This window comes from Loxodonta africana, chromosome 3, assembly GCF_030014295.1.
Source record: "Loxodonta africana isolate mLoxAfr1 chromosome 3, mLoxAfr1.hap2, whole genome shotgun sequence".
In the NCBI taxonomy this organism is placed as follows: Eukaryota; Metazoa; Chordata; class Mammalia; order Proboscidea; family Elephantidae; genus Loxodonta; species Loxodonta africana.
Window position 1 is genome coordinate 86,929,750 of NC_087344.1, and position 24,655 is coordinate 86,954,404.

Sequence of the window (24,655 nt, forward strand, 5' to 3'; positions counted from 1 at the left end):
TAGAAAACCCAAATTTAAAAGAATGGGTTCTACTGCAGGCAAAGTAGAGGGCTAAGAGCAAAAGAGTTAACTAGACAAAAGGCCTTTGGAGGAAGCAAAGGATAGGATACTAGGAAGGTCAACTCCAAATGCCAAGATCAAGGCCAGAGGAAGATAATCAGGTCCTGAGTCATGGATTGAGGAGTTTGGACAAAGTAACACTATTAAGTCAAGTCAAGAGTGAAAAAGGGTTCTCTAGAGTCAATAAATGAGGGCAGTAGTGGCTCAGTGGTAGAATTCTCACCTTTCACACAGGAGACCTGGGTTTGATTCCCAGCCAATGTACTTCATGCATAGCCACCAACCATCTCTCAGTGGAGGCTTGCATGTTGCTATGATGCTGAAAAGGTTTCAGAAGAGCTTCCAGACTAAGACGGACTAGGAAAGAAAGGCCTGGGATCTACTTTGGGAAATCACCAAAGAAAACCCTATGGATGACAATAGTCTGATCCACAACCAATCATGAAGATGGTGCAGGACCAGCAGTGTTTTGTTCCGTTGTGCATGGGGTCTCCATGAGTTGGAGTTCAACTCAATCATAGCTAACAATGAAAAGAGAGTCAACAGATACCTGGCTGATTGATTAATTCTTTTATTTTGTTAATAAACATTTATTGAACTCTGCCTATGTGCCCAGCACTGCTCCATGTGCTAGAGATACAAAGATAAGATACACATAGTTCCTTCCTTCTCTACATTCTATACATCCTTGTAGGGGAGACAAACAACGAACACTTAAACAAATAAATGTATGATGCAACATCAGATAGTGATAATTACTATGAAGAAAAAGGAAATAATGATGAGGAAGCTGACAAGGTGGGGGGAGGCTATGGTGTGAAAGGCTTGAAATTATCACTATTTTATAGACAATTTGTCAAGAACCTACTAAGTGCCACAGAAAGGACAGACACTTTTATATTGCATGCTATTTCTAATCCCTAAAAAAAAGCCTTGCAGGTACATATTATTTTCATTTTACAGTTTTGGAAACTAATATGAAGAACACTAAAAACCAAGTAACTATTTGTTTTGGTCACCCCTCAGAGATGAGAACCTGAAATTAGGTTCAGGTGTTGAGAATGACGATACCACACGTGCCCTAAGAGGCTATGAAAAGGAAAATCTCCCAAGTTAGGCTCAAAATGGCTCTACAGAACAGGAAAAGGAGACCAGCTTGTGGTCTTATGATGGTTAGAAGGTAGGGCCAGGGTGAAGGTTCTAACATATATGCACCAGAGCTTATGGTCTGAACTCCCTGACAGTGTCAAAGGAAGAAGCACTCTTGCTTTCCTATCAGATTGTTCAGATGTGGTGGAGAAGGGGAAGAAGGCTTGAAAGCTGTCAGCAGTCAAACATCAACAATAGAATCAAACTCTTTATTACACTTTTTAAAGATGATCTGCAGTCCCTGGGTGGTGCAAACAGGTAATACGCTCAGCTGCTAACGAAAGGTTAGTTAGAAAGACAAAGTCTAGCCATCCTTGCTTCTAAGAAGCATTCCAGCTGTACTTCTTCCAAGACAGATTTGTTCATTCTTTTGGCAGCCCATGGTATATTCAATATTCTTCATCAACACCATAATTCAAACGTATCAATTCTTCTTCTACACACATATATATAGAGAAAAAAGGTTAAAATCAATGTTCTCAGCTTAAATCTCATGAAGCTAAAAAAAGAACCCAAAGTAAGTAGAAGGAAGGACAAGTCAATGAAAGTTGTCGTTGTAGTTGTTAGGTGCCCTCACGTCAGTTCCGACTCATAGCGATCCTATGCACAATAAGATGAAACACTGCCCGGTCCTGCACCATTCTTACAATCGTTGTTATGCTTGAGCTCATTGTTGCAGCCACTGTGTCAGTCCACCTCGTTGAGGGTCTTCCTCTTTTCCGCTGACCCTGTACTCTGCCAAGCATGACATCCTTCTCCAGGGACTGATCCCTCCTGACAACATGTCCAAAGTATGTAAGACGCAGTCTCACCATCCTTGACTCTAAGGGGCATTCTGGTTGTACTTCTAAGACAGATTTGTTCGTTCTTTTGGCAGTCCGTGGTATATTTAATATTCTTCACCAACACCACAGTTCAAAGGCATCAACTCTTCTTCAGTCTTACTTATTCATTGTCCAGCTTTCACATGCATATGATGCGGCTAAAAATACCATAGCTTGGGTCAGGCGCACCTTAGTCTTTAGGGTGACATCTTTGCTCTTTAACACTTTGAAGAGGTCCTTTGCAGCAGATTTACCTAATGCAATGCGTCTTTTGATTTCTTGACTGCTGCTTCCATGGCTGTTGATTGTAGATCCAAGGAAAATGAAATCCTTGACAATTTCAATCTTTCCTCCGTTTATCAAGATGTTGCTCATTGGTCCAGTTGTGAGGATTTTTGTTTTCTTTATGTTGAGGTGTAATCCATACTGAAGGCTGTGGTCTTCGATCTCCATTAGTAAGTGCTTCAAGTCCTCTTCATTTTCAGCAAGCAAGGTTGTGTCATCTGCATAATGCAGGTTGTTAATGAGTCTTCTTCCAAACTTGATGCCCCATTCTTCTTCATATAGTCCAGCTTCTCATATTTGTCCAGCATACAGATTAAATAGGTATGGTGAAAGAACACAACCCTGATGCACACCTTTCCTGACTTTAAACCAATGAGTATCCCCTTGTTCTGTCCAAACAACCGCCTCTTGATCTATGTAAAGGTTCCTCATGAGCACAATTAAGTGTTCTGGAATTCCCATTCTTCGCAGTGTTATCCATAGTTTCTTATGATTCACACAGTCGAATGCCTTTGCATAATCAATAAAACACAGGTAAACATCCTTCTGGCATTCTCTGCTTTCAGCCAGGATCCATTTGACATCAGCAATGATATCCCTGGTTCCACGTCCTCTTCTGAAACCAGACTGAATTTCTGGCAGTTCCCTGTTGATATACTGTTGCAGCCATTTTTGAATGATCTTCAGCAGAATTTTGCTTGCATGTGATATTAATGATATTGTTCTATAATTTCCACATTTGGTTGGATCACCTTGGGAATAGGCATAAATATGGATCTCTTCCAATCAGTTGGCCAGGAAGCTGTCTTCCATATTTCTTGGCATAAATGAGTGAGCACCTCCAGTTCTGCATCTGTTTGTTGAAACATCTCAATTGATATTCCATCAATTCCTGGAGCCTTGTTTTTTGCCAATGCCTTCAGAGCAGCTTGGACTTCTTCCTTCAGTACCATCGGTTCCTGATCATATGCCACCTCTTGAAATGGCTGAATATCGACTAATTCTTTTTGGTATAATGACTCTGTGTATTCCTTCCATCTTCTTTTGAGGCTTCCTGCATCATTTAATATTTTACCCATGGAATCCTCCACTATTGCAACTCGAGGCTTGAATTTTTTCTTCAGTTCTTTCAGCTTGAGAAACGCCAAGCGTGTTCTTCTTCCCTTTTGGTTTTCCATCTCCAGCTCTTTGCACTTCATTATAATACTTTATTTTGTCTTCTCAAGAGGCCCTTTGAAATCTTCTGTTCAGTTCTTTTACTTCATGAATTCTTCCTTTTGTTTTAGCTGCTCGACACTCAAGAGCAAGTTTCAGAGTCTCCTCTGACATCCACCTTGGTCTTTTCTTTCTTTCCTGTCTTTTCAGTGTCCTCTTGCTTTCTTCATGGATGATGTCCTTGATGTCATTCCACAACTCGTCTGGTCTTCGGTCACTAGTGTTCAGTGCATCAAATCTCTTCGTGAGATGGTCTCTAAATTCAGGTGGGATATACTCAAGGTCATATTTTGGCTCTCGTGGACTTGCTCTGATTTTCTTCAGTTTCAGCTTGAACTTGCATATGAGCAATTGATGGTTTGTTCCACATTCGGCCCCTGGCCTTGTTCTGACTGATGATATTGAGCTTTTCCATCGTCTCTTTCCACAGATGTAGCCAATTTGATTTCTGTGTGTTCCACCTGGCGAGGTCCATGTGTATAGTCACCATTTATGTTGGTGAAAGAAGGTATTTGCAATGAAAAAGTCGTTGTTCTTGCAAAATTCTATCATTCAATCTCCAGCATTGTTTCTATCACCAAGGCCATATTTTCCAACTACTGATCATTCTTCTTTGTTTCCAACTTTCGCGTTCCAATCTCCAGTAATTATCAATGCATCTTGATTGCATGTTCGATCAATTTCAGGCTGCAGCAGCTGATAAAAATCTTCTATTTCTTCGTCTTTGGCCCTAGTGGTTGGTGTGTAAATTTGAATAATAGTCATATTAACTGGTCTTCCTTGTAGGTGTATGGATATTATCCTATCACTGACAGTGTTGTACTTCAGGATAGATCTTGAAATGTTCTTTTTGGTGATGAATGCAACACCATTCCTCTTCGAGTTGTCATTTCCAGCATAGTAGCCTATGATTCAAGATGGCCAATGCCAGTCCATTTCAGCTCACTAATGCCTAGGATATCGATGTTTATTCATTCCCTTTCATTTTTGATGATTTCCAACTTTTCTAGATTTGTACTTCGTACATTCCAGGTTCCTATTATTAATGGATGGTTGCAGCTGTTTCTTCTCATTTTGAGTAGTGCCACATCAGCAAATGAAGGTCCTGAAAGCTTTACTCCACCCCCGTCATTCAGGTCGACTCTACTTTGAGGAGGCATCTCTTCCCCAGTCATCTTTTGAGTGCCTTCCAACCTGGTGGGGGGTGAGGGGGGCTCATCTTCCAGCACTATTTCAGACAATGTTCCACTGCTATTCATAAGGTTTTCACTGGCTAATCCTTTTCAGAAGTAGACTGCCAGGTCCTTCTTCCTAGTCTGTCCTAGTCTGGAAGCTCAGCTGAAACCTGTCCTCCATGGGTGACCCTGCTGGTCTCTGAATACCGATGGCATAGCTTCCAGCATCACAGAAACACACAAGCCCCCACAGTACGACAAACTGACAGACACAGTGTTCTAAGCTTAAATCTTATAAAGCTTAAATCTCATGAAGCTAAAAAAAGAACCCAAAGTAAGTAGAAGGAAGGACAAGTCAATGAAAGAGTAAACATAAATGAATTAGAAAATTAATAAAGAATAGAAAAATTTCAACAAAGCCAAATTTTTGAAAAAAGGTTAATGGAAATTAATAAAACCTTAGAAGACAAATTAGCCAAAACAGTGAAAATATACAAATTATCACTATCATGAGTAATAAGGGGGCATCACTATAAATACTAAATATACAAAAAGATAAGAGGACATTATTAGGAATTTGGCCAACAAAGTTTAAAATTTAGTTGAAATGGTCAAATTACTGTATTTTTACTCTAACAATGTGCAACTTCTATGTTTGTCAACCACTCCCTCCCCCCATGAGATATTTTCAGAAGCACTGCAGGGTTAGGCTGGGTTCTCTAGAGAAGCAAAACCAGTAAAGCTTATAAAAATATATATAGACCCAAGGAAATGGGTCACGAGGTTGTAGAGGTTAGAACATCGCAAGTCCGTGGGTTACGATAGAGGCTTCTCCAGGTTCACATAACTGCAGGAGGTGGGGAACCCAAGATCAGCAGGTCGGAGAGCAAATCTCTTGCCCACAGGCTGTGAAGATCGTTGAATCCCAAAATCAACAGGCAAGACCGCAGGTAAGCTGCTAGCACAAGTCCCAGAACCAGAGGTCAGACAAACAGGAGCCAGCTGCAGCATGAGCAAAAAGCCTCTAAGTCTTGTTAGAATGTCTACTTATATTCGATGCAGGCAACATGCCTAAGGAAACTCCCTTTCAACTGATTGGCTGCTCATAGCAGATCCCATTGGCGTGATCACATACCAAATCTCAACATGGACGTGATCACAACATTATACAACTGCCAAAACATTGAGAAACATGGCCCAGACAAGTTGAGACGCAATCCTAACAATCACAGCCCCATGCTAATTTTTTACACATTGCTGTAAAAAAAAAAAAAATTAGCATAGCATGCTTACGAAAATACCTCACAGTGGGGAGGGGAGTGTTTGGCAAACAAATGTAGAAGGCACACATTATTTGTGCAAAAATACAGTATGTAAAAACACATTTTACCAAAAACTCCAACAAGAAATTAGAAATTCTGAATAATCCTTGTCATGCTTCTGTTGAGTCTATGACATGTCACAATTTCAAAATTCCAGTGGCCTACAACTACCTTTGCTTACAAGTCTGCAAACTGACTAGCTCTGTTGAAGTTTGCTGAGATCGGCTAGGTTTGGCTCCAGGCTTCTGGGATGGGTTTAGTCTGCCACCTATTTCCTCAATCTGAAATTAGCAGTTATCTAAGGACAAGCTCTTCTCATGATAGATAATAGAAAGGACCCCTTCAAAAAAACTACTCGAGCATATTTAAAACCTATGTTTGAGTCACTATTATAGTATTTCATTGGCAAGTCACATGTCTAAGCCCAGAGAAGCACTGCAAAAGGGCATAGCTTATAATTCTATTACAATAAAAAATAAATGAAAAAAATAATTAAAATAATAAACATAAAAATAATTAAATCTGCCAAAGTACTATATTTATTAGGGAAATTAAATCTATATTTAAAGATTCTCTTGGCTCAGATTGTTTCACATAACACTCTCTTACACAAAGTCTTTCATAGAATAAAAAAGAGGGAATTCTTCCCAAGTCCATTTTATGATACCAGCATAACTTTAATACCAAAACCTGACAAAGATGTCACAAGAAAGGGAGATAACATGCTAATTTTATTCATGAAAATAGAATTAAAATTTTTAAATATTGGCACATCAAATCAACTAGATCATGGTATTACAGATTACACAACGAGAAAGAATAAGCTATTGCTAAACAAAATAACACGAATAACATATTGTTAAATGAAAGAAGACAGGAAAGTGGCTATTAGTATTATTCCATTTATAGGAGAGTCTAGAAAAGGCAAACTAATCTGAGCTGATAGAATTCAGAATATTTGTTGCCTTCGGAGATACTAATTAGAAGAAAGCACTAGAGAGACTTCTGTGTTACTGGTAATATTCTGTATTTTGAAAAGGTAAGTGGTTACATCATTTGTAAAAATTCTCTGAGCCATATATTGAAATGTGAGCATTTTATATATGGCAGTCTTCCATACAGAAAATTTTACAAAAAGTTTTCCACCAATATTTATGACTTCCTGAGGAGGCTCTAAATATGCAGTTGTTGATAGCTCTTTAAGCTCTATAAATCTGTGATTCTACTGCCAACTTTTACTGGTTGATTAGAACCTTTACTATGTCTCCTTAACAACAGTAGATCAACACTATAAACAGTATTAAAAGTTTTAGATAATATATAATACCTCTAAAAACAGTTATAACAGTGTAAGTGAGAAAAAACACTTGAAAGACCACAAACTATTTCGAATGGTCAGCAATTTTCTTGAAAATCTCTACAGGGAGAAGTAAACCAGTGCTTTAATTAGGACAATAGCATATTTTCATACCAAGGGCCAACAACAACAACAACAACAAAAAAACCAAAGTTGAAATATTACAAAGCCAAGTTGGTAGACAAATACATTATATTTCAACTCTGGAGGAGAGCTGAATATAAATGCCAAATTATGTAACTTAATGTTTACTCTCTACCGTTCCAAAGGGACAGAAATGCCAACAGCTGAGTTTCTGAAGTTTAGAGACAAAATTTATGACATAGTAGAAAAAGCACAGGATTGAGAGTTAGAAACAATCTGTGTGCTAGACCTGGCTGTGTCACTTACTAAATCCATGATTTCACAGAAATCACTCAAAGTCTCCAAGTTTTTGTTGCCTCGCATATAATATTGGGATTAATAATATGTGCCGCCCCAACGAATATTATGCTGGAGCTTTGGTGCTGCAGAGGTTAAGAGCTTGGCTGCTAACCAAAAGGTCAGCCGTTCAAACCCACCAGCTGCTCCTTAGAAACCCTATGCAGCAGTTCTACTCTGTCCTACAGGGTAGCTATAAGTCGGAATCGACTTGATGGTAACGGGTTTGTTTTTCTGGTTTCAGTGTTACGCTGTATTGTTGCTAGTTGCTGTCAAGTCAGCTCCAACTTGTGGTGACCCCATGTACAACAGAACAAAACATTATCCAGTCCTGTGTCACCTTCACAACAGTTGGTATGCTCAAGTCCTTTGATGTGGCCACTGTCTGTTTCGAGTATCTTGCAAACTAGGAGGCCCATCTTCCAGCACTGTATTGGGCAATATTCTGTTGTGATCCATAGGATTTTCACTGACTAATTTTTGGAAGTAGATCACCAGGCCTTTCTTCCTAGTCTGTTTTAGTCTGGAAACTGCTGAAACCTATACAGCATGAGTGACGATGCTGATATTTGAAATACCAGTAGCATAGCTTCCAGAATCATAGCAACACACAAGCCACCACAGTATGACAAACAGACAGGTGCTGGCCCAATATTATACGGATACTGAGTATAACATACCTGTAAAAGCAATTATTATCATTATTATTTATTTCTCCAGATGAGTTTTGAAGTATTTACCTTTAGTTTAGTTTTTGAAAGCTGTTGTCCCAACAATACAAACTATTTGAAAACTTAAAAAATTATCACTGATCCCTTGGGGCAAATGACACCACATGCTAGTACTGCATTCTAAGCATATAAACTTACGCAACACATCACGAGAGACAAACTGACATCTTCTTTCTAAAACAGAGCAATTCTCCCTAACAAAAAATTTTCCTCTAAATTTCTGCTTAAAAGAAGAGGGAAGGGCTACTAATGGATCAGACCAATTCAATATCAGATGTGCTTTATAAACTGATTTCCTCTGACACGCTATGAGAGTGCCACAATTTTCAGTGTAATTGTTTTCCCACATCTAAATGTGGTTTTGAATCCCAGGGCACTAAGTCAATCTCTCCAACCTCACCTCCACCAACTCCTCCAGATGAAGCTCTATATTTTTTGCCAAATCTGGCTCACCAACAGCCCCAAACATAGCTTTGGAAGGTTCTTCCTCCTCTGCCAGCCTGGTTCACTCCTACTCATGTTCTAAGATTCAGCTCAGGTGTCACTTCCTCAAATAAGCTTTGCTTAACCCTTCAGTTTTACATAGGTACCTCCTCTATGCTCCCTTGGCAACTTATTACAGCAAGCATCACGTTATTTTGTTAAATGTTTATTTACTTGTCTGTATCCCTCCTCCTCCAAAACACAAACTTCTCAAGGATAAAACTTTTCTTCTTCTTTGTATCCTGGCATTTGGTAGGCTATTACTGAATATTTGTAACATAAGCGAATAGAGGAATGAATGCATATGTGAATAAATAAATGCATGGTGTTCATTCATTCCAGCCCCCATGCCTTTAATCTCACCACTTAGGTCTCCCTGGACAGCTTCTCTACCATCTACCCAAATCCTATGCTTCATGTAGTTCCTGCTAGAATATGACCTCCCAGGAGGCTTTCTCTACTAGGGTATGAGCACTGAAGATATAAAATAATAATAATAATAAGACATAACCCTACTCTCAAGGATCTTACAGTAGATTAGGTAGGAGACAGATGGAAATAAATGATTGCAATGCAGTGTGACCAGGACCAGGCAAAGTGAACCAATGGAGTCTATGGGATCATAGGGAAAAGGACCAATCCCAGTGTGGTTGGTCAGGGACAGCTTTCAAAAGAAGGTTCTGCCTGATATAAGACTTTAGGAACAGGTAAGATTTCCAGGTAAAAGGTGGGGGTTAAAGGTGACATAAAACACTTCAGGGAGAAAAAAGAAAATAATAAATATAGGTACAGAGATATGAAATAGCATAGCGTAGGGGAGAAAGACCTCTTTAAAGTGTTAAAAACCAAAGATGTCACTTTGAGGACTAAGGTGCATCTCACCGATATGAATGCAAAAGCTGGACAATGAATAAGGAAGAGTGAAGAAGAATTGGTACCTTTGAATTATGGTGTTGGTGAAGAATATTGACTACACCAGAAGAACAAACAAATCTGTCTTGGAAAAAGTACAGCCAGAATGCTCTTTAAAAAAAAGTGAGCATTCTCACTTACTTTGGAAATATTATCAGGAGGGACAAATCCCTGGAGAAGGCCATCATGTTTTGTAAAGTAAAGCATCAGGGAAAAAGAGGAAGACCCTCAACAAGATGGATTGCAACAGTAGCTGCAACGGTGGGCTCAAACATAGCAACGATTGTGAGGATGGTACAGAACTGGGCAGCATTTTGTTCTGTTGTACCTAGGGTCACTATGAGTCAGAACTGACTTGATAGCACCTAACAACAAACATCAACAAGAGGGGAGGAAACTGAAATTAACTAGGCAATAAGGTTAAGTGACCTATCTAGGATCACAGTCTGGTTAGTGAAAAACATGGGAATAGAGCCCAGGTCTCCTAATTCCAAATCCAATACTATTTCCATTATCTCGTAAAATAATATGAGATTGCATGTGATTAGCTTCCATGACTTTCAAATGGAAAATATCCCACTGTGGCATTTTGCCTCCTTAGCTGGTGGGCCTCCCCACCCCCATCCCCACCCTAGACTCCTTTCTCAGTATTTGCGGCAGAGTTCAAGGAGATTTTAGCAATTCACTTCATGGTTCAAAGGTTGTCACACAACAAGGCATCTACAGTTTGCTGGAATTCTGTGAAATGTTCAAACCTCCATAGCAACTTACAGTCCCAGAAGGGACTCAATGAAGCGATGTAAACAAACCCCAAATGTCATCCAATGATGAATTTCTCTGACAATATATCTTTGTCTAAAAAATGACAACTCCAAGTTGCTGAATGGTACCCAGAGTAATTGTGCATTCTTGAGATAAATGATTTGTCAACCAAGACCCTCAAAAACATTTCAATTATTCTAATTTTGCCAAAATACCTGAAAAAAGCAGGCCTTCTACTCCAATACGCAGTACCTAGGTTTTTTTTTTTTTTTAGTGCCTACTAGGCGGTCCTTGGAAGCTCTGTGGGGCAGTTCTTCTCTGTCCTATAGGGTCGCTATGAGTCAGAATCGACTTGACGGCAATGGGTTTGGTTTTTGGTTTTAGTGCCTACTAAATGTTATTCTGTATTCACCATCATTATCCCTCTGTCTTAGTTATCTCATGCTGCTATAATAGATACATCACAAGTGAATGGCTTTAACAAACAGAAATATATTCTCTCACAGTTTAGGAGGCTAGAAGTCTGAATTTAGGGCACCAACTCCAGGGAAAGCCTTTCCACCTCTGTCCGCTCTGGGGTTAGGTCCTTGTCATCAATCTTCTCCTGGTCTAAGAGTTTCTCAGCATAGGGACCCTGGGTCCAAATGATATGCTCGGCTCCTGGCTCTGCTTTCTGTACTTCTTGTCTCTCCAGCTTTCTGGTTCCTTGGCCTCTTGGCCTCTTGACTGTTCTGCACCTCCGGTCTCTTAGGCTGGCCCCATAAACACCTGCTAGGGCAAGTGTACCAAAGCTTTTTAGCTCTACTGATAAGTGCCTGGAGGCACCCCACTTCACCAAGAAACCTCAGCCAGAAGGCACTGAGCTCTCTTGCTCTACAGGTCCACAAGCCTAGCTCCTCTGATAAGTGCCCAGAGGTACCCACTCCGCCAGGAAGCCTCCTGCCTGAAGCAAATCGGCTCTCTTGCTCCGTGGGTCTGTTCCCGTGATGCCTCTTGCCAGTCTCCTGGTTCTGCTGCTGCTGTTTCTCTGCTGCTGCTTCTCACCCTCTGCACTGTCACCAGTGTTACTGTTCTCCTTACCGCCTTCTGAGCCCTCACCAGAATGGTCTTTGAAGTCCATAATTTCACTAACAGCCTCTTCAAGGCAATCTAGGCTTTTACTACTTAGGCACCTTAAAACTATTCCAGCCTCTACCAATTCAATTTCAAAATAGCGTCCACATTTTAGATATCTGTTAAAGCAGCACCCCACTCTCCTGGTGCCAAATTCTATCTTAGTTATCTAGTGCTGCTATAAGAGAAATACCACAGGTAGATGGCTTTAACAAACAGAAATTTATCCTCTCACAGTGTAGGAGCCTAGAAGTCCGAATTCAGGGTGCCAGCTCCAGGGGAAGGCTTTCTCTCTCTGTTGGCTCTGGGGAAACGTCCTTGTCATCAATCTTCTCCTGGTCCAGGAGCTTCTCAGCGCAGAGACCCTGCATACAAAGAACGAATGCACTCCACTCCTGGCTCTTCTTGCTTCATTGTAATGAGGTCCCTCTCCTCTCTTCTTGAGCCTCTCTTTTATACCTCAAAAGACACGGGCTTAACCTACAATATAATCCTGTAAATTGAGTCCTGCCTTACTAACACAATTGCCTCTAGTCCTGCCTCATTAACATCATAGAGGTTAGGATTTCCAACACACAGGATAATCACATCAGATTGCAAAATAGTGGAAAATCACACAATACTGGGAATCACAGCCTAGCCAAGTGGACACACATTTTTGGATGGCACAATTCAATCTATAACACCCTAACAACTATGCTACAATGGAAGCATCAGTATCTCCATTATACAGATGGGAAAATGGAGGCTCAGAAATATCAAGTCACATTCCTGAGGTCACAAAGCTTATAAGAGTTGGGGTTAGGATTCAAACATGACTCTGACTCTAAAACCTCTGACAATTCTGGTTACTCTAATTGTTAGCAGCTCTCCCATGCCCACCCCAACAAAACTTAGTGACTGTTGTGTGGGATCATGGAGAAAGTCAGAGACAAAGAGTCAGGAGGCCCTGGTTATTTAACCACTGGTTTCTGTGTGACCTCATTCTCATTGTTAAGAGTATGTCTAAATAATTTCTAAGGCCTGTAATAGTTCTGACAGTTTGTAACTGTGTGAGATTTAAAAATATTCTTATATAACAACTTCTCCATGAAAAGGTCATGGCCCTGAGAGTTGCCTGTGGTGGTCAGATAGGAGGATGATACCCTCAGAGAAACTGAATTGGGTTCTATGGGCTCATCAAAGTGGAAAAACAGGCACCTAGCTGCCAAAAAGTAAAGGAGTAAGTCCTTGGGAGATGAACTTAGTTAAGGCAGAGACTCTTATGTGTCAACACTGCCAGCATCAGCCTCTGTCAATGTCACAAAAGTAGTGAAGACCCAAGAAAAATGTGTTGCTGCTTTCGCCGAAGATGATAGATCCTTTCAACCAAGTGGTACATTGGACTCCACATTAGATCTGAATGCCGGGCCAAAAGTCTCAATACCTTACCCTAGGTATCCAGACTGGTCAGCACTTTTAATGGTTCCTTCTGTGCCTATGCCCAGGGCCAAAGGCATTCCATAAAAATCCAAAGCAGCTCAACTCTTTAACTCAAATTCTCCAGACTATGACTTATACTGTCTTTTCTCGTTTTTGTCTGATGCCTAGTTTTTGTTCCATTGCCTCACATTTGAACAAGGGAAACTTGCTTCATTTGTTCCTTTTTAAAACATTTATTGACCTCCTACTATGTGCCAGTGGGTGGGTTACTATGTGCCAGGTACAAGCTCCCTAATAGCTATGCTGAGATATGAAGGATGAGTAGAATTTATCAAAACAAAACAAAAAGATATTGGTACAGAAAGTTGGAAGTGGGGAGGGGGCCAGGAAAGAGGAGGAGTTTCAGACAGAGAGAGAAGTATGTACAAAGGATACAGGTTAAAGAAAATGTACTCAAGAAACTAAGAGCAATTCAGCACGACAAGACTGCAGAGGGGCGAGCCCTGGCGGCACAGTGGTTAAGTGCTCCACTGCTAACTGAAAGGTCGATGGTTCAAACCCACCAGCCGCTCTGCAGGAGAAAGATGTGGCAGTCTGCTTCTGTAAAGATTTATAGCCTTGGAAACCCTATGCGGAAGTTCTACCCAATCCTGTAGGGTTACTGTGAGTTGGAATCTACTTGACGACAATGGGTTTTTTAGACAGCAGAGTGTGATGAGGGAGTTGCAAGAGATGAAACTGAGAGGTAAGCAGCGCATGTCAGTGGCTGTGGAATAGAGAATTCTTATTCTGCAACTTACCAGCTATGTGATCAATCTCAGTTTCTATATAAGATGGAGATAATGACTCCCACTTTCTTAAGCACTCGTCTAATATTTAGTAGGTGCCTAAACGTACACTGAATCTGAATTCTGGAGTGGAAAGAAAGGCTGGGAACTAAAAAGCATCAGACAATGGGATCAGACACTTTTCCTATGGGACATACAGGGACAACAAAAAGTGAAAAAGTAGATTTTTGGAGTTCTCCAAGGCCCCTAGTCTGGGGTTCAATGTAGTGATAAGGCCAGGTTCAGTCCAAGTACCCAAGTCCTGTGCCTGTTAGGGTTTCCTAAAATTCAGGGCACAGAATCATCTCAGTAGCTTCCTCACTCATGCTGTGAGCTCTGGGCATAGCCCTAAGAAAATTGTCAGCCATTTCCCCTACAATACAAACACACATGGCTTACGCATATGATTCCCATCTGGATCCACCCCCGACTTCCGGCCAGGAGGCTGCTGTGTAGGCAGGAACGTCTGCCTTTGAATTTGCTAGCCTAACCTGGCACCCTGAGCCAGCCCTCTCTAAGCAGTAACACCCAGACCTGGCAAAGCTCACACTTTCATAAATTCCTTTCAAGGGCCACTTTCCATCTCTACCTCTTCCTTGCCCTGTCAAAAGAGGTTGTTTTTTCAGACCAAACAAATGAATCTTTATTTCTGGAACTGAATAGGCAGCTTTTCCATTAATCCAAGGAACAGATGCTGGCCCAGGAGGGGAATTGGCTGGAAATTCCACCCATCACCCTAAGGCCAATAGGGTCAGGAATTGTTATTCAAAGCAGCAGACAACTCCCCCTCCCCTCCTCAGGTTCCCTGATGGCATCAGTGCCCAGTCACCGCAGAGTTATTACCATCATCATCCCTGCCGGATTCTATTCCCCAGTCAAATTGGCAGCATTCCTTCTATTTGCAAACAGATTGCAAAATAAGAACCCCAGGAAGGATGCAGCCTGGCCAGGCTCCAAGGACTTTCAGCAATGATCCTGCTAAATCAGGGCTACATCATACTACCCAAACAACCGTAAGTGCTGACACTACCTTCAAGTGGTCCTGGGTCACTACTGGTGCCTGGACTCTCCTTCCTTCCTCTATCTTTTTGGAAGGGGAAGCCCAGGAAAAGAGAGACAGCAGAACTCTCTGAAAAGTTGTAAGCAAGAGTCTATCACTGGAGTCCTAAACCTTCCACAAGTTTCCTGACATAGGGGCTTTATCTCCAGGAAGACTGGCCTGGAATAGAGCAGCAACAGAAATATCCTTTGAATCATTTTCCTATTTGGTTCTAAACCTTCCATCCCTTCTCTGCCTTAGTCTGGCAGACAATCTGGCTGCTGTGTGCATGTCCAGCCTTCTCACCTGAGCTGATCCTTCTTCTCCTGCTCACAACCCTTCACTCAGTCATTTGTTCATTTATAACCAAACACAAAGGGCAAAACAATAATAACAATGGCCTAATAACAGTGGCCATTGCATTTATTGTTTACTGTGTAACAGGCTCTATTAAAGAGTTTTTCACGTATTTTTATAGTTTAATCCTAAAAAATAAAACCCAAGAAGTAGACTCTATTATTAGCCCAATCTCACAAATTGAGGCTTAATGATTTTAAGCAACTCGACTAAGGTCATAAAGCTAGCATGTGAGACATCTGGATTGATACATTTCTTGAAACAACTTTTTTCCAGAATAAGCCTTACTGCCCCCTTTTTACAGATGAAGGAACACATCTAGAGTAACGTGTCCAAAGTCTCATAGCTTGTGGCAGACTGGAACTCAAAATAAGGTCAATCTGATTCCAAAGTCTTTACTTTTAACCACTGCTACTCATCTGTAAAATTAACTACTTCTCTTCCTCAGGGAGGAGAAAGAAACATCTGTCTCATATAACTTAATGCCACAAATAAGATCATGTCAATAAAAACACAATGCAAACAGCACGGCAATATTTGAAGTTACGACTGATTTACTTCATATAGCAAAAGCATATTTTATTCATTTATTTTAGTAGGAAATTTGCTTCTGCTTCCTTTCCAATATGTATAACTTTTATTTTCTTAATACACTAGCAAGACTTCTAGTACAATGTTTACTAGGAGTGGTGAGAGAGGACATCCTTGTTTTGTTCCCAATCTTAGAAAGAAAGCACCCAGCTTTTCACCATTAAGTATGATTTTAGCTGTAGGATTTTTGTAGATCTTCTTTATCAAGTTGAAGAAGTTCCCCTCTAATCCTAGCTTGCTTAGTTTGCTGAGAGATTTTATCACAAACAGGTGTTGAATTGTGTCAAATGCTGGTTCTCTCTCTCTTTAACCCATTGATACAGTGAATTGCGTTAATTGATTTTCAAATTTTGAACCAGTTTTGCATATCTAGAATAAATCCCACCTGGTAAGGTATATAATTTTTTAAAAACATTATTGGATTCGATTCATCAATATTTCATTGAGGATGTTTGCATCTATGTTCATGAGAGAGATGGGTCTGTAATTTTCCTGTGATGCCTTTATCTGACTTTAGTGACAATCTGATTATTATATAATGAAGGTAAACATTATTTTCCCAACCCTTTTTGGCATTTTGTGAACTACCCTAGGAATAAAAGGTGGGGGTCAAATTTCAGATGTAGGCTGTAATCACAAAAGTAGGTATGGTAAAGGGGAAAAAGGAAGGACTTTGGAGTCACACAGACCTATGTTTGAACTCTAGTTCTGCCATTACTCTGTGACCTTAGTCAGCTATTAAAGTTCAGTAGACATCTGTTCTTTAATTGGTAAAATGGGAAAAAATTTCTTCCTTATAACACTATACTGAAGATTTAAAAAACAAAAGGCTAGATACATGACAGTAAAACATAATGAAACAAAGACATTTTGTGGCATTATTTTAAAAACCTAACTTGGACACAAAATTTGAGAGGAGTTGGCATGCTTTTATAGCTGTGCTGTGAACAGGAGACCCACATGCCTCCATTATCAGCTTCCGTGTCCCTATACAGGGGCCAACATGGTCTTTCCAAAACACGAAATTGACCATGTTTTATCCTTTCTGAAACCCTATGAATGGCTTACTATTGTCTCCAGGACAAATTCCAAGTTCTCTGCCTACCTCTTTTGCCTCATCTCTTCCATTTGTTTACTCTAATTTTACCATGCAAATGATAGCTAGCATATTATGCTGTTTTGCATACTCAGCCAATATGCCTTCTAAGAATTCTGTGCTTGGATAATAATTTTTAAACTTTACGTCTCAACTTTGGTATTCCTCTCCTCCAGGAAGCCTTTCCTAACTCTAAGTCATGGTTAGGAACCTCTCCTTGGTGCTTGCACTGCCTTATGCTTACCTCGCTCACAGTTTTAATGACAGTGGTTTAACTGTATGGTTGAGTCTGTTTCTCCCAGTAGACTGCGAGCTCCTTGGGCACAAGTACCATGGCTTGTTCATTTCTGGCATATGATATAGGTTCTCAGACTGTTGTTGTGTGCTGTTGAGTTGATTCTAACTCAGAGTGACCCGATATGACAGAGTAGAACTGGCCCATAGGGTTTCTTAGGCTGTAATCTTTAGGGAAGTTGATTGCCAAGTCTTCTCTCCCACAGAGCAGCTGGTGGGTTCGAACCACTGACCTTTCAGTTAGCAGCAGAGTGCTTAACGATTGCACCATGAGGGCTCTTTCATACTCAGATAATGTTTCTTAATTTAATAAGAAAAGCCCAGGGAAGGAGCCAACATGGTGATATAGACAGAAGCACCACACCATCCCTCCACCGCAAAGACCTAAAAAACTAAGTAAAACAGAGACAGACGTCAGTTCTGGAACCCTAAGCATCAAATGAAAAGATAAAGAACTCATTCAAGCACCGAATGGAATAAGAAACTGACAGAGAACAGAGAGCAAGGAGAGATACCAGCGGAGGTCCTCTATCAGCTAATGCAGCAGGGATTTGTCATCTTGGACTCCTGTCAGAGATCGGTGAACAGGGAGTACAGGAAAGCAGCTTCACAGAGCTCCCAATGGGAGACAGATCACCCAGTAACCAGCAATATACACTTTCCCACCCTCCATCCTTTCCCTCCAGATTGGCCTCTGCCACTTCCTAGCTGGCTGTGGTCTTTCCACCAGCTGAGCACTGCAGGCTCCATGCCACCACTTGGATTCACCCCGCCCACATCCAAGAGTGGTGGACAGGGAGTAAGGGAAAGCGGTTTCACAGAGCTCCCAACAGGAGACAGAGCACCCAGTAATCAACGATACATGCTTTCCTACCTCCTACCTCTTTCCCCCTGGCTTGGCCACCACTTCCCACTGGCCACAGTCTCTTGGCTGCAAGACACCAGCTCCAGATCTGTGCCACTTGGATTCATCTCGCCTACACGGACGAGCTCTCTCAATGCCATTTCTTTGTTGCTGGTGTTTCTTTTCTCCACTTCTTTTGGTTTCTCTCCTGCCTCTCACCTCCTCCCGCTCCTTTCTCTTGAGCATCTCACTCCATGTGACATCAGTGCTTCTTGAAAGGCTACGAAGCACCGCTCAGCTGGGGAACTGCTTACCAGGTCCGCACCACCACACTGGAGGGATCCCTGGAGCCTTTTTTTTTTTTTTTGTCTGTTTTCTTTTGTTCTGTTCTGGTTTGTTTTCTTTTTCTTTTCACAGCTTGGGAGCCCCCTCTATCCAGGCTGTACTGCCTTGCTTGGGAGCTACATCTCTATTCTGTGTAGCTATGCCGGTGGGATCCCTGGGGGGTATTTCTTCTTCTTTTTTTTTCTTTTCTTTTTCCTTTTTGTTTTTCTTCATTTCTCAGTTTCTCGTCTCTCTATACTTACCTTCTTTCCCCTCTCCTGAATACCTGGTGCTAAGTGACATCTCTGCTCCTTCCAGCCAGGCTGTACTGAGTAGCCAGGGAGCCACTTCCCCAATCTGTGCAGCTGCATCAGTGGGATCCCTGGGGGATTCTTTTATTTATTATTTTTATTTTATTTTATTTTTCTTTTTTCCTTTTTGTTTTACTTCATTTCTCGGTCTTTCATGTCTCCATTTCAACGACAAGCTCCCTTAGCACTCTTTTTTATTTGTTTGTTTGTTTTCTTTTTTGGCTTCTGTTTCTCTCTCCTCTATATCTTCTTTCCGAAACTCATTTTAGCTCCACACACCACAACCTCCCTCCTCCTTCCTGCGTACCTGCACCATGTGCTGAACATCACACCTCCAAGCAGCACAGCCTACCAGGATCTGCCCTGCACTGACTCCCAACCCATCCTGTCAGCCTTAGTACATGCCACAAACAACCCATCCCAGCCCCTTCCCTTCAGCTGCACTTTCCATACTGCACCATAACTGAGAGATTGGCCCAGCCCATTGGGCAAGAAGGTGAAAAGCATCGTGCTCACAGATGAGCAAACAACAAAGAACGCACAGCCCACCTGCTCAGACATACCCAAATAAAACAAAAAAAAGCAGGACAAAACAAATATACTGTCAATAAACGAAGAAAATAACTACCGAGTTTCCCAAAGACAGCAGACAATATCAAAACACATAAAACGACAGGACAGGATGGTCCCAGCAGGCAACCAAAATAAAACATCAGATGATTTTTCAGTAGAAGAAAAGGCACTAGAACTACCTGATACAGAATTCAAATCTCTAATATTCAGAGATATTCAAGAGTTGAAGCAAAAAGCAGACAAAAATAAGGTAAAAAATAGACAAATTAATGGAAAAGGCAGACAAATTAATGGAAAATACAGGAAAAAAATAGAATAATTCAGGAAAATAATACAGGAACAAAATGCAAAAGTAAATTCACAACTAGAAATAATACAAAAACAACAATTAGAAATCCAGAGTTAAACAAGATTTCAGAAATGGACAGTGTCATAGAAGGGGTGCAGACCAGGTCTGAAACAATGGAAGACAGGATCAGTGAAACTGAAGACAAACACTTGGATTCAACTTTGTTGAGGAAAAATCAAAAAAGAACAAACCAAAATGAAGAAATCCTGAGAATTACGTGGGATACAATCAAAAGTAAAAATTTGCAAGTGATCAGGGTTCTAGAACAGGAGGAGAAATGGAAAGCACAGAGAGGCTCATTGCAGAATTGCTGACAGAAGGCTTCCCTAATATCATAAAAGATGAAAAGCTGACCATCCAAGAAGCTCAACAAATCCCATATGGGATAGACCCCTAAAGAAAATCACCAAGGCATATTATAATCATACTCACTAAAACCAAAGACAAAGAAAGAATCCTGACAATAGCTCAAGAAAAATGAAAAGTCACATACAAAGGGGAAACAATAAGACTCATTATTAGCAGAAACCATGCAGGCAAAAAGGCAATGGGATGACATATATAAAGCACTGAAAGAAAAAAAAAATGCCAACTAAGAATATATCCTGCAAAACTCTTGTTCAAATATGATGGTGAAATTAGGACATTTCCAGATAAACAAAAATTAAGGGAATATGTAAAAACAAACCAAACTTACAAGAATTATTAAAAGGAGTCCTTCAGTTTGAGAACAAACATCAGACCACAGCTTGAATCTAAGGCGCAAGATCGTACCAGCCAGGTAACAACCTAGGAAATGAATGCTCAAGGACTATTTAAAGCCAAAAGAATTACAGCAGGGAACCAGAGAGGTTAATCTGTAAATAACGTCGGAACAATAAAAGAGGGAATAAACGGTGTAGCTATAGAACTTTCTAATGGCAAGGAAGACAATGAGATATCAAGTAATAATAGACTGGTTCAAACCTAGGACACTCACTTGATAAGGGGAAATTTCAAGGTAATCATAAAGGAAGTTAACAAACCTACTCATCAAAATAAAGAAGAAAAACATAAAGTCTCAGTAAAAACAAAATCTACAAAAACAAATAAATGAAAAAAATCCACAAACAAAGGTAATTCAGCACAGGAGAGGAAGAGGAACAAAGAAAATGTCTGCACCACAAAAGAAAGTAATACAAAATGTCAGCAATAAACTTAAACCTATCAATAATTACACTGAACATAAATGGCCTAAATGCAACCATAAAGTGACAGAGAGTGACAGAATGGATTAAAAAAACAGGATCCATCAATATGCTGTCTACAAGAGACACACCTTAGAAAAAAAGACATAAATTTATTAAAAAATCAAGGGATGGAAGGAAATATATCAAGCAAACAGTTCCCAAAAAAAAGCAGGAGTACCAATACCAATCTCAGATACAACAGACTTTAAAACAAAATCCACCATAAAAGATAGAGTGGCACTATTTAATGATCAAAGGGATGATCCATCATGAAGACATAACCATAATAAACAGGGTTCCAAAATACATAAAACAAACTCTAACAGCACGGAAAAGAAAAATTGACAATTCCACAATAATAGTAGGAAACTTCAACACACCACTCTCGGTAAAGGACAGAACATCTAGAAAGAAACTTAACAAAGATACAGAAGATCTAACTGTCACAATCAGCCAACTTGACCTCACAGACATATATAGAACACTCCACCACCCAACAGCTGCAAGGTACACATTCTTTTCCAGCCAACATGGAACATTCTCCAGAAAATACCACATTTTAGGCTACAGAGCAACCCTCAACAAAATCCAAAACATTGAAATAATGTGAAGTATCTTCTCTGACCACAACACCATCAAGGTAGAAACCAACAAAAAGAACAAGGAAAAAAAAATCAATGACATGGAAACTGAATAACACCCTGCTTAAAAACCACAGGGTAATAGAAGAAATCAGAGATGGAATAAAAAAATTCCTAGAATCAAATGAAAATGAAATCCCATCAAACTAAAACCTTTGGAAGACAGCAAAGGCAGTTCTCAGAGGTCAATTTATAGCAATAGATGCACACACCAAAAAAGAAGAAAGGGATAAAATCAAAACATTAGCCACACAGCTTGAACAAACAGAAAGAGAACAGCAAAAGAAGCCCACAGCCACCAGAAGAAAGGAAATAATAAAGACAGAGCAGAAATAAACGAAATAGGGAACAGAAAAACAATAAAAAGAATCAACAAAACCAAAAGTTGGTTCTTTGAAAGGATCAACAAAATCGACAAACCACTGGCCAAACTGACAAAAGAAAAACAAGAGAGGACACACATAACCCAAATAAGAAATGAAATGGGAACATTACAACAGACCCAACTGAAATAAAAAGGATCATGACACAGTACTGTGAAAAACTATACTCAACAAATTTGAAAACCTAGAGGAAATAGATTTCTAGAAACACACTACTTACCCAAACTAACACGAAATGATGTTGAAAATCTGAACAGACCCAAAATAAGAGATAGAAAAGGTTAAAAAAACAAAACAAAACAAAACTCCCAACAACAAAAGCCCTGACCCAGATGGCTTCACTAGAGAGTTCTACCAAACATACAGAGAAAAGCTTACGCCAGTACTACTCAAACTATTTCAGAACATAAAAAAAGAAGGGATACTTCCAAATTCATTTTATGAACCCAGCATAACCCTGATACGAAAACCAGGCAAAGACGCCACATAAAAAGAAAATTAGAGACCGATATCTCCTATGGATACAGACGTAAAAATTCTCAACAAAATTCTAGCCAATAGAATTCAGCATCATATCAAAAAAATAATACACTATGACCAAGTAAGATTCATACTGGGTATGCAAGGATGGTTCAAAATTAGAAAATCAATCAATGTAATAAACCACATAAATAAAAGGACAGAATCACATGATCATGTCAATCAACACAGAAAAGGCATTTGACAAAGTCCAACACCCATTCCTGATAAAAACTCTCAATAAAATAGGTATAGAAGGGAAATTTCTCAATAAAGGGCATCTATGCAAAACCAACAGCCAGCACCATTCTTAACAGAGGCTGAAAACATTTTCCTCGAGAACAGGAACAAGACAATGACGTGCTTTATCACCACTCCTGTTTAACATTCTGCTGGAAGTCCTATATAGAGCAATATGGAAAGAAAAAGAAATAATGGGCATCCCAATTGGTAATGAAGACGTAAAACTGTCCCTATTTGCAAATGATATACTATACATAGAAAACCCAAAAGACTCTATAAGAAATCTACTGGAATTAACAGAAAGATTCAGCAGAGTAGCAGGATACAAGGCCAACATACAAAAATCAGTTGGATTCCCATACAACAATAAAGAGAATGATGAAAAGGAAATCAGGAAAGCAATACTATTTATAATAGCCCCTAAAAAAAATAAAATACTTAGGAATAAATCTAGCCAGGGATGTAACAGACCTATACAAAGACAACTGCAAAACACTACGGCAAGAAACCAAAAGAGATCTACATAAATGGAAAAACATACCATGCTCATGCATAGGTAGACTCAATAGAATTGTGCCAACTGTGAAAACGACAATTCTATCCAAAGCAATTTACAAATACAATGCAATCCCGATGCAAATACCAACAACATTCTTCAAAGAGATGGAAAAATTAATCATTAGCTTTATATGGAAAGGGAAGAAGCCCCATATGAGTAAAGCACTGTCAAAGAAGAAGAAAACCGTAGGAGGACGCACCCTATCTGACCTCAGAACCTACTATACAGCTACAGTAGTCAAAATAGCCTGGTACTGGTACAATGAAATACACATTGACTAGTGGAACAGAATTGAGAGCCCAGATGTAAAGCCATCCATCTACGGTCACCTGATCTTCAACAAGGGCCCTAAGTCCATCGAATGGAGAGAGATAGTCTTTTTAAGAAATAGTGCCAGCAAAACTGGATGTCCATCTGCAAAAAAATGAAACCAGACCCATATCTCACACTATACACAAAAACTATTTCAAAATGAATCAAAGACCTGAATATAAAGTTCACAGAAGAAAAAATAGGGTCAATGCTAGAAACCCTAATGCATGGCATTAAGAGATACAAACCATAACCAACAACACACAAACTCCAGAAGATAAACTAGATAGCTGGGATCTTCTAAAAATTAAAAACTTTTGCTCATGAAAAGTTTTCGCCAAAAGAGTAAAAAGAGAACCTACAGACTGGGAAAAAATTTTTTGGCTATTACTAATCAGACAAAGGTCTAAACTCTAAAATCTACAGGAAAATCTAACACCTCTACAACAAAAAGACAAATAATCCAATTAAAAAACAGGCAAAGGAAATGAACAGGCACTTCACCAAAGAAGACATTCAAGTGGCGGACAGACAAATTAGTAAATGCCCGCACTCACTAGCCATCAGAGAAATGCAAATCAAAACCACAATGAGATACCATCTCACCCCGGCATTACTGGCATGAATAAAAAAAACTGAAAAAAACAAATGTTGGAGAGGCTGCGGGGAAGACTGGAACTCTTATGCACTGCTGGTGGGAATGCAAAATGATAAAACCATTTTGGAAAATAATATGGCACTTCCTTAGAAAGCTAGAAAAAGAAATACCATATGGTCCAGTGATCCCATTCCTAGGAATTCATCCTAGAGAAATAAGAGCCATGGCAAATGCACACCCATGTTCACTGCAGCATTGCTCACAATGGCAAAGAGATGGAAACAACCTAGATGCCCATCAACAGATGAATGGATAAACAAACTCTGGTACCTACAT

The 24,655-nt window shown here is 39.9% G+C and overlaps 1 protein-coding gene across 2 annotated transcripts in view; it reads right to left on the reverse strand.

The window, feature by feature from the left end:
- The window catches only part of AGBL4 (AGBL carboxypeptidase 4), a 1,457,453-nt gene that overhangs the window by 842,251 nt on the left and 590,547 nt on the right, over window positions 1-24,655 (reverse strand). The window lies entirely within an intron of this gene.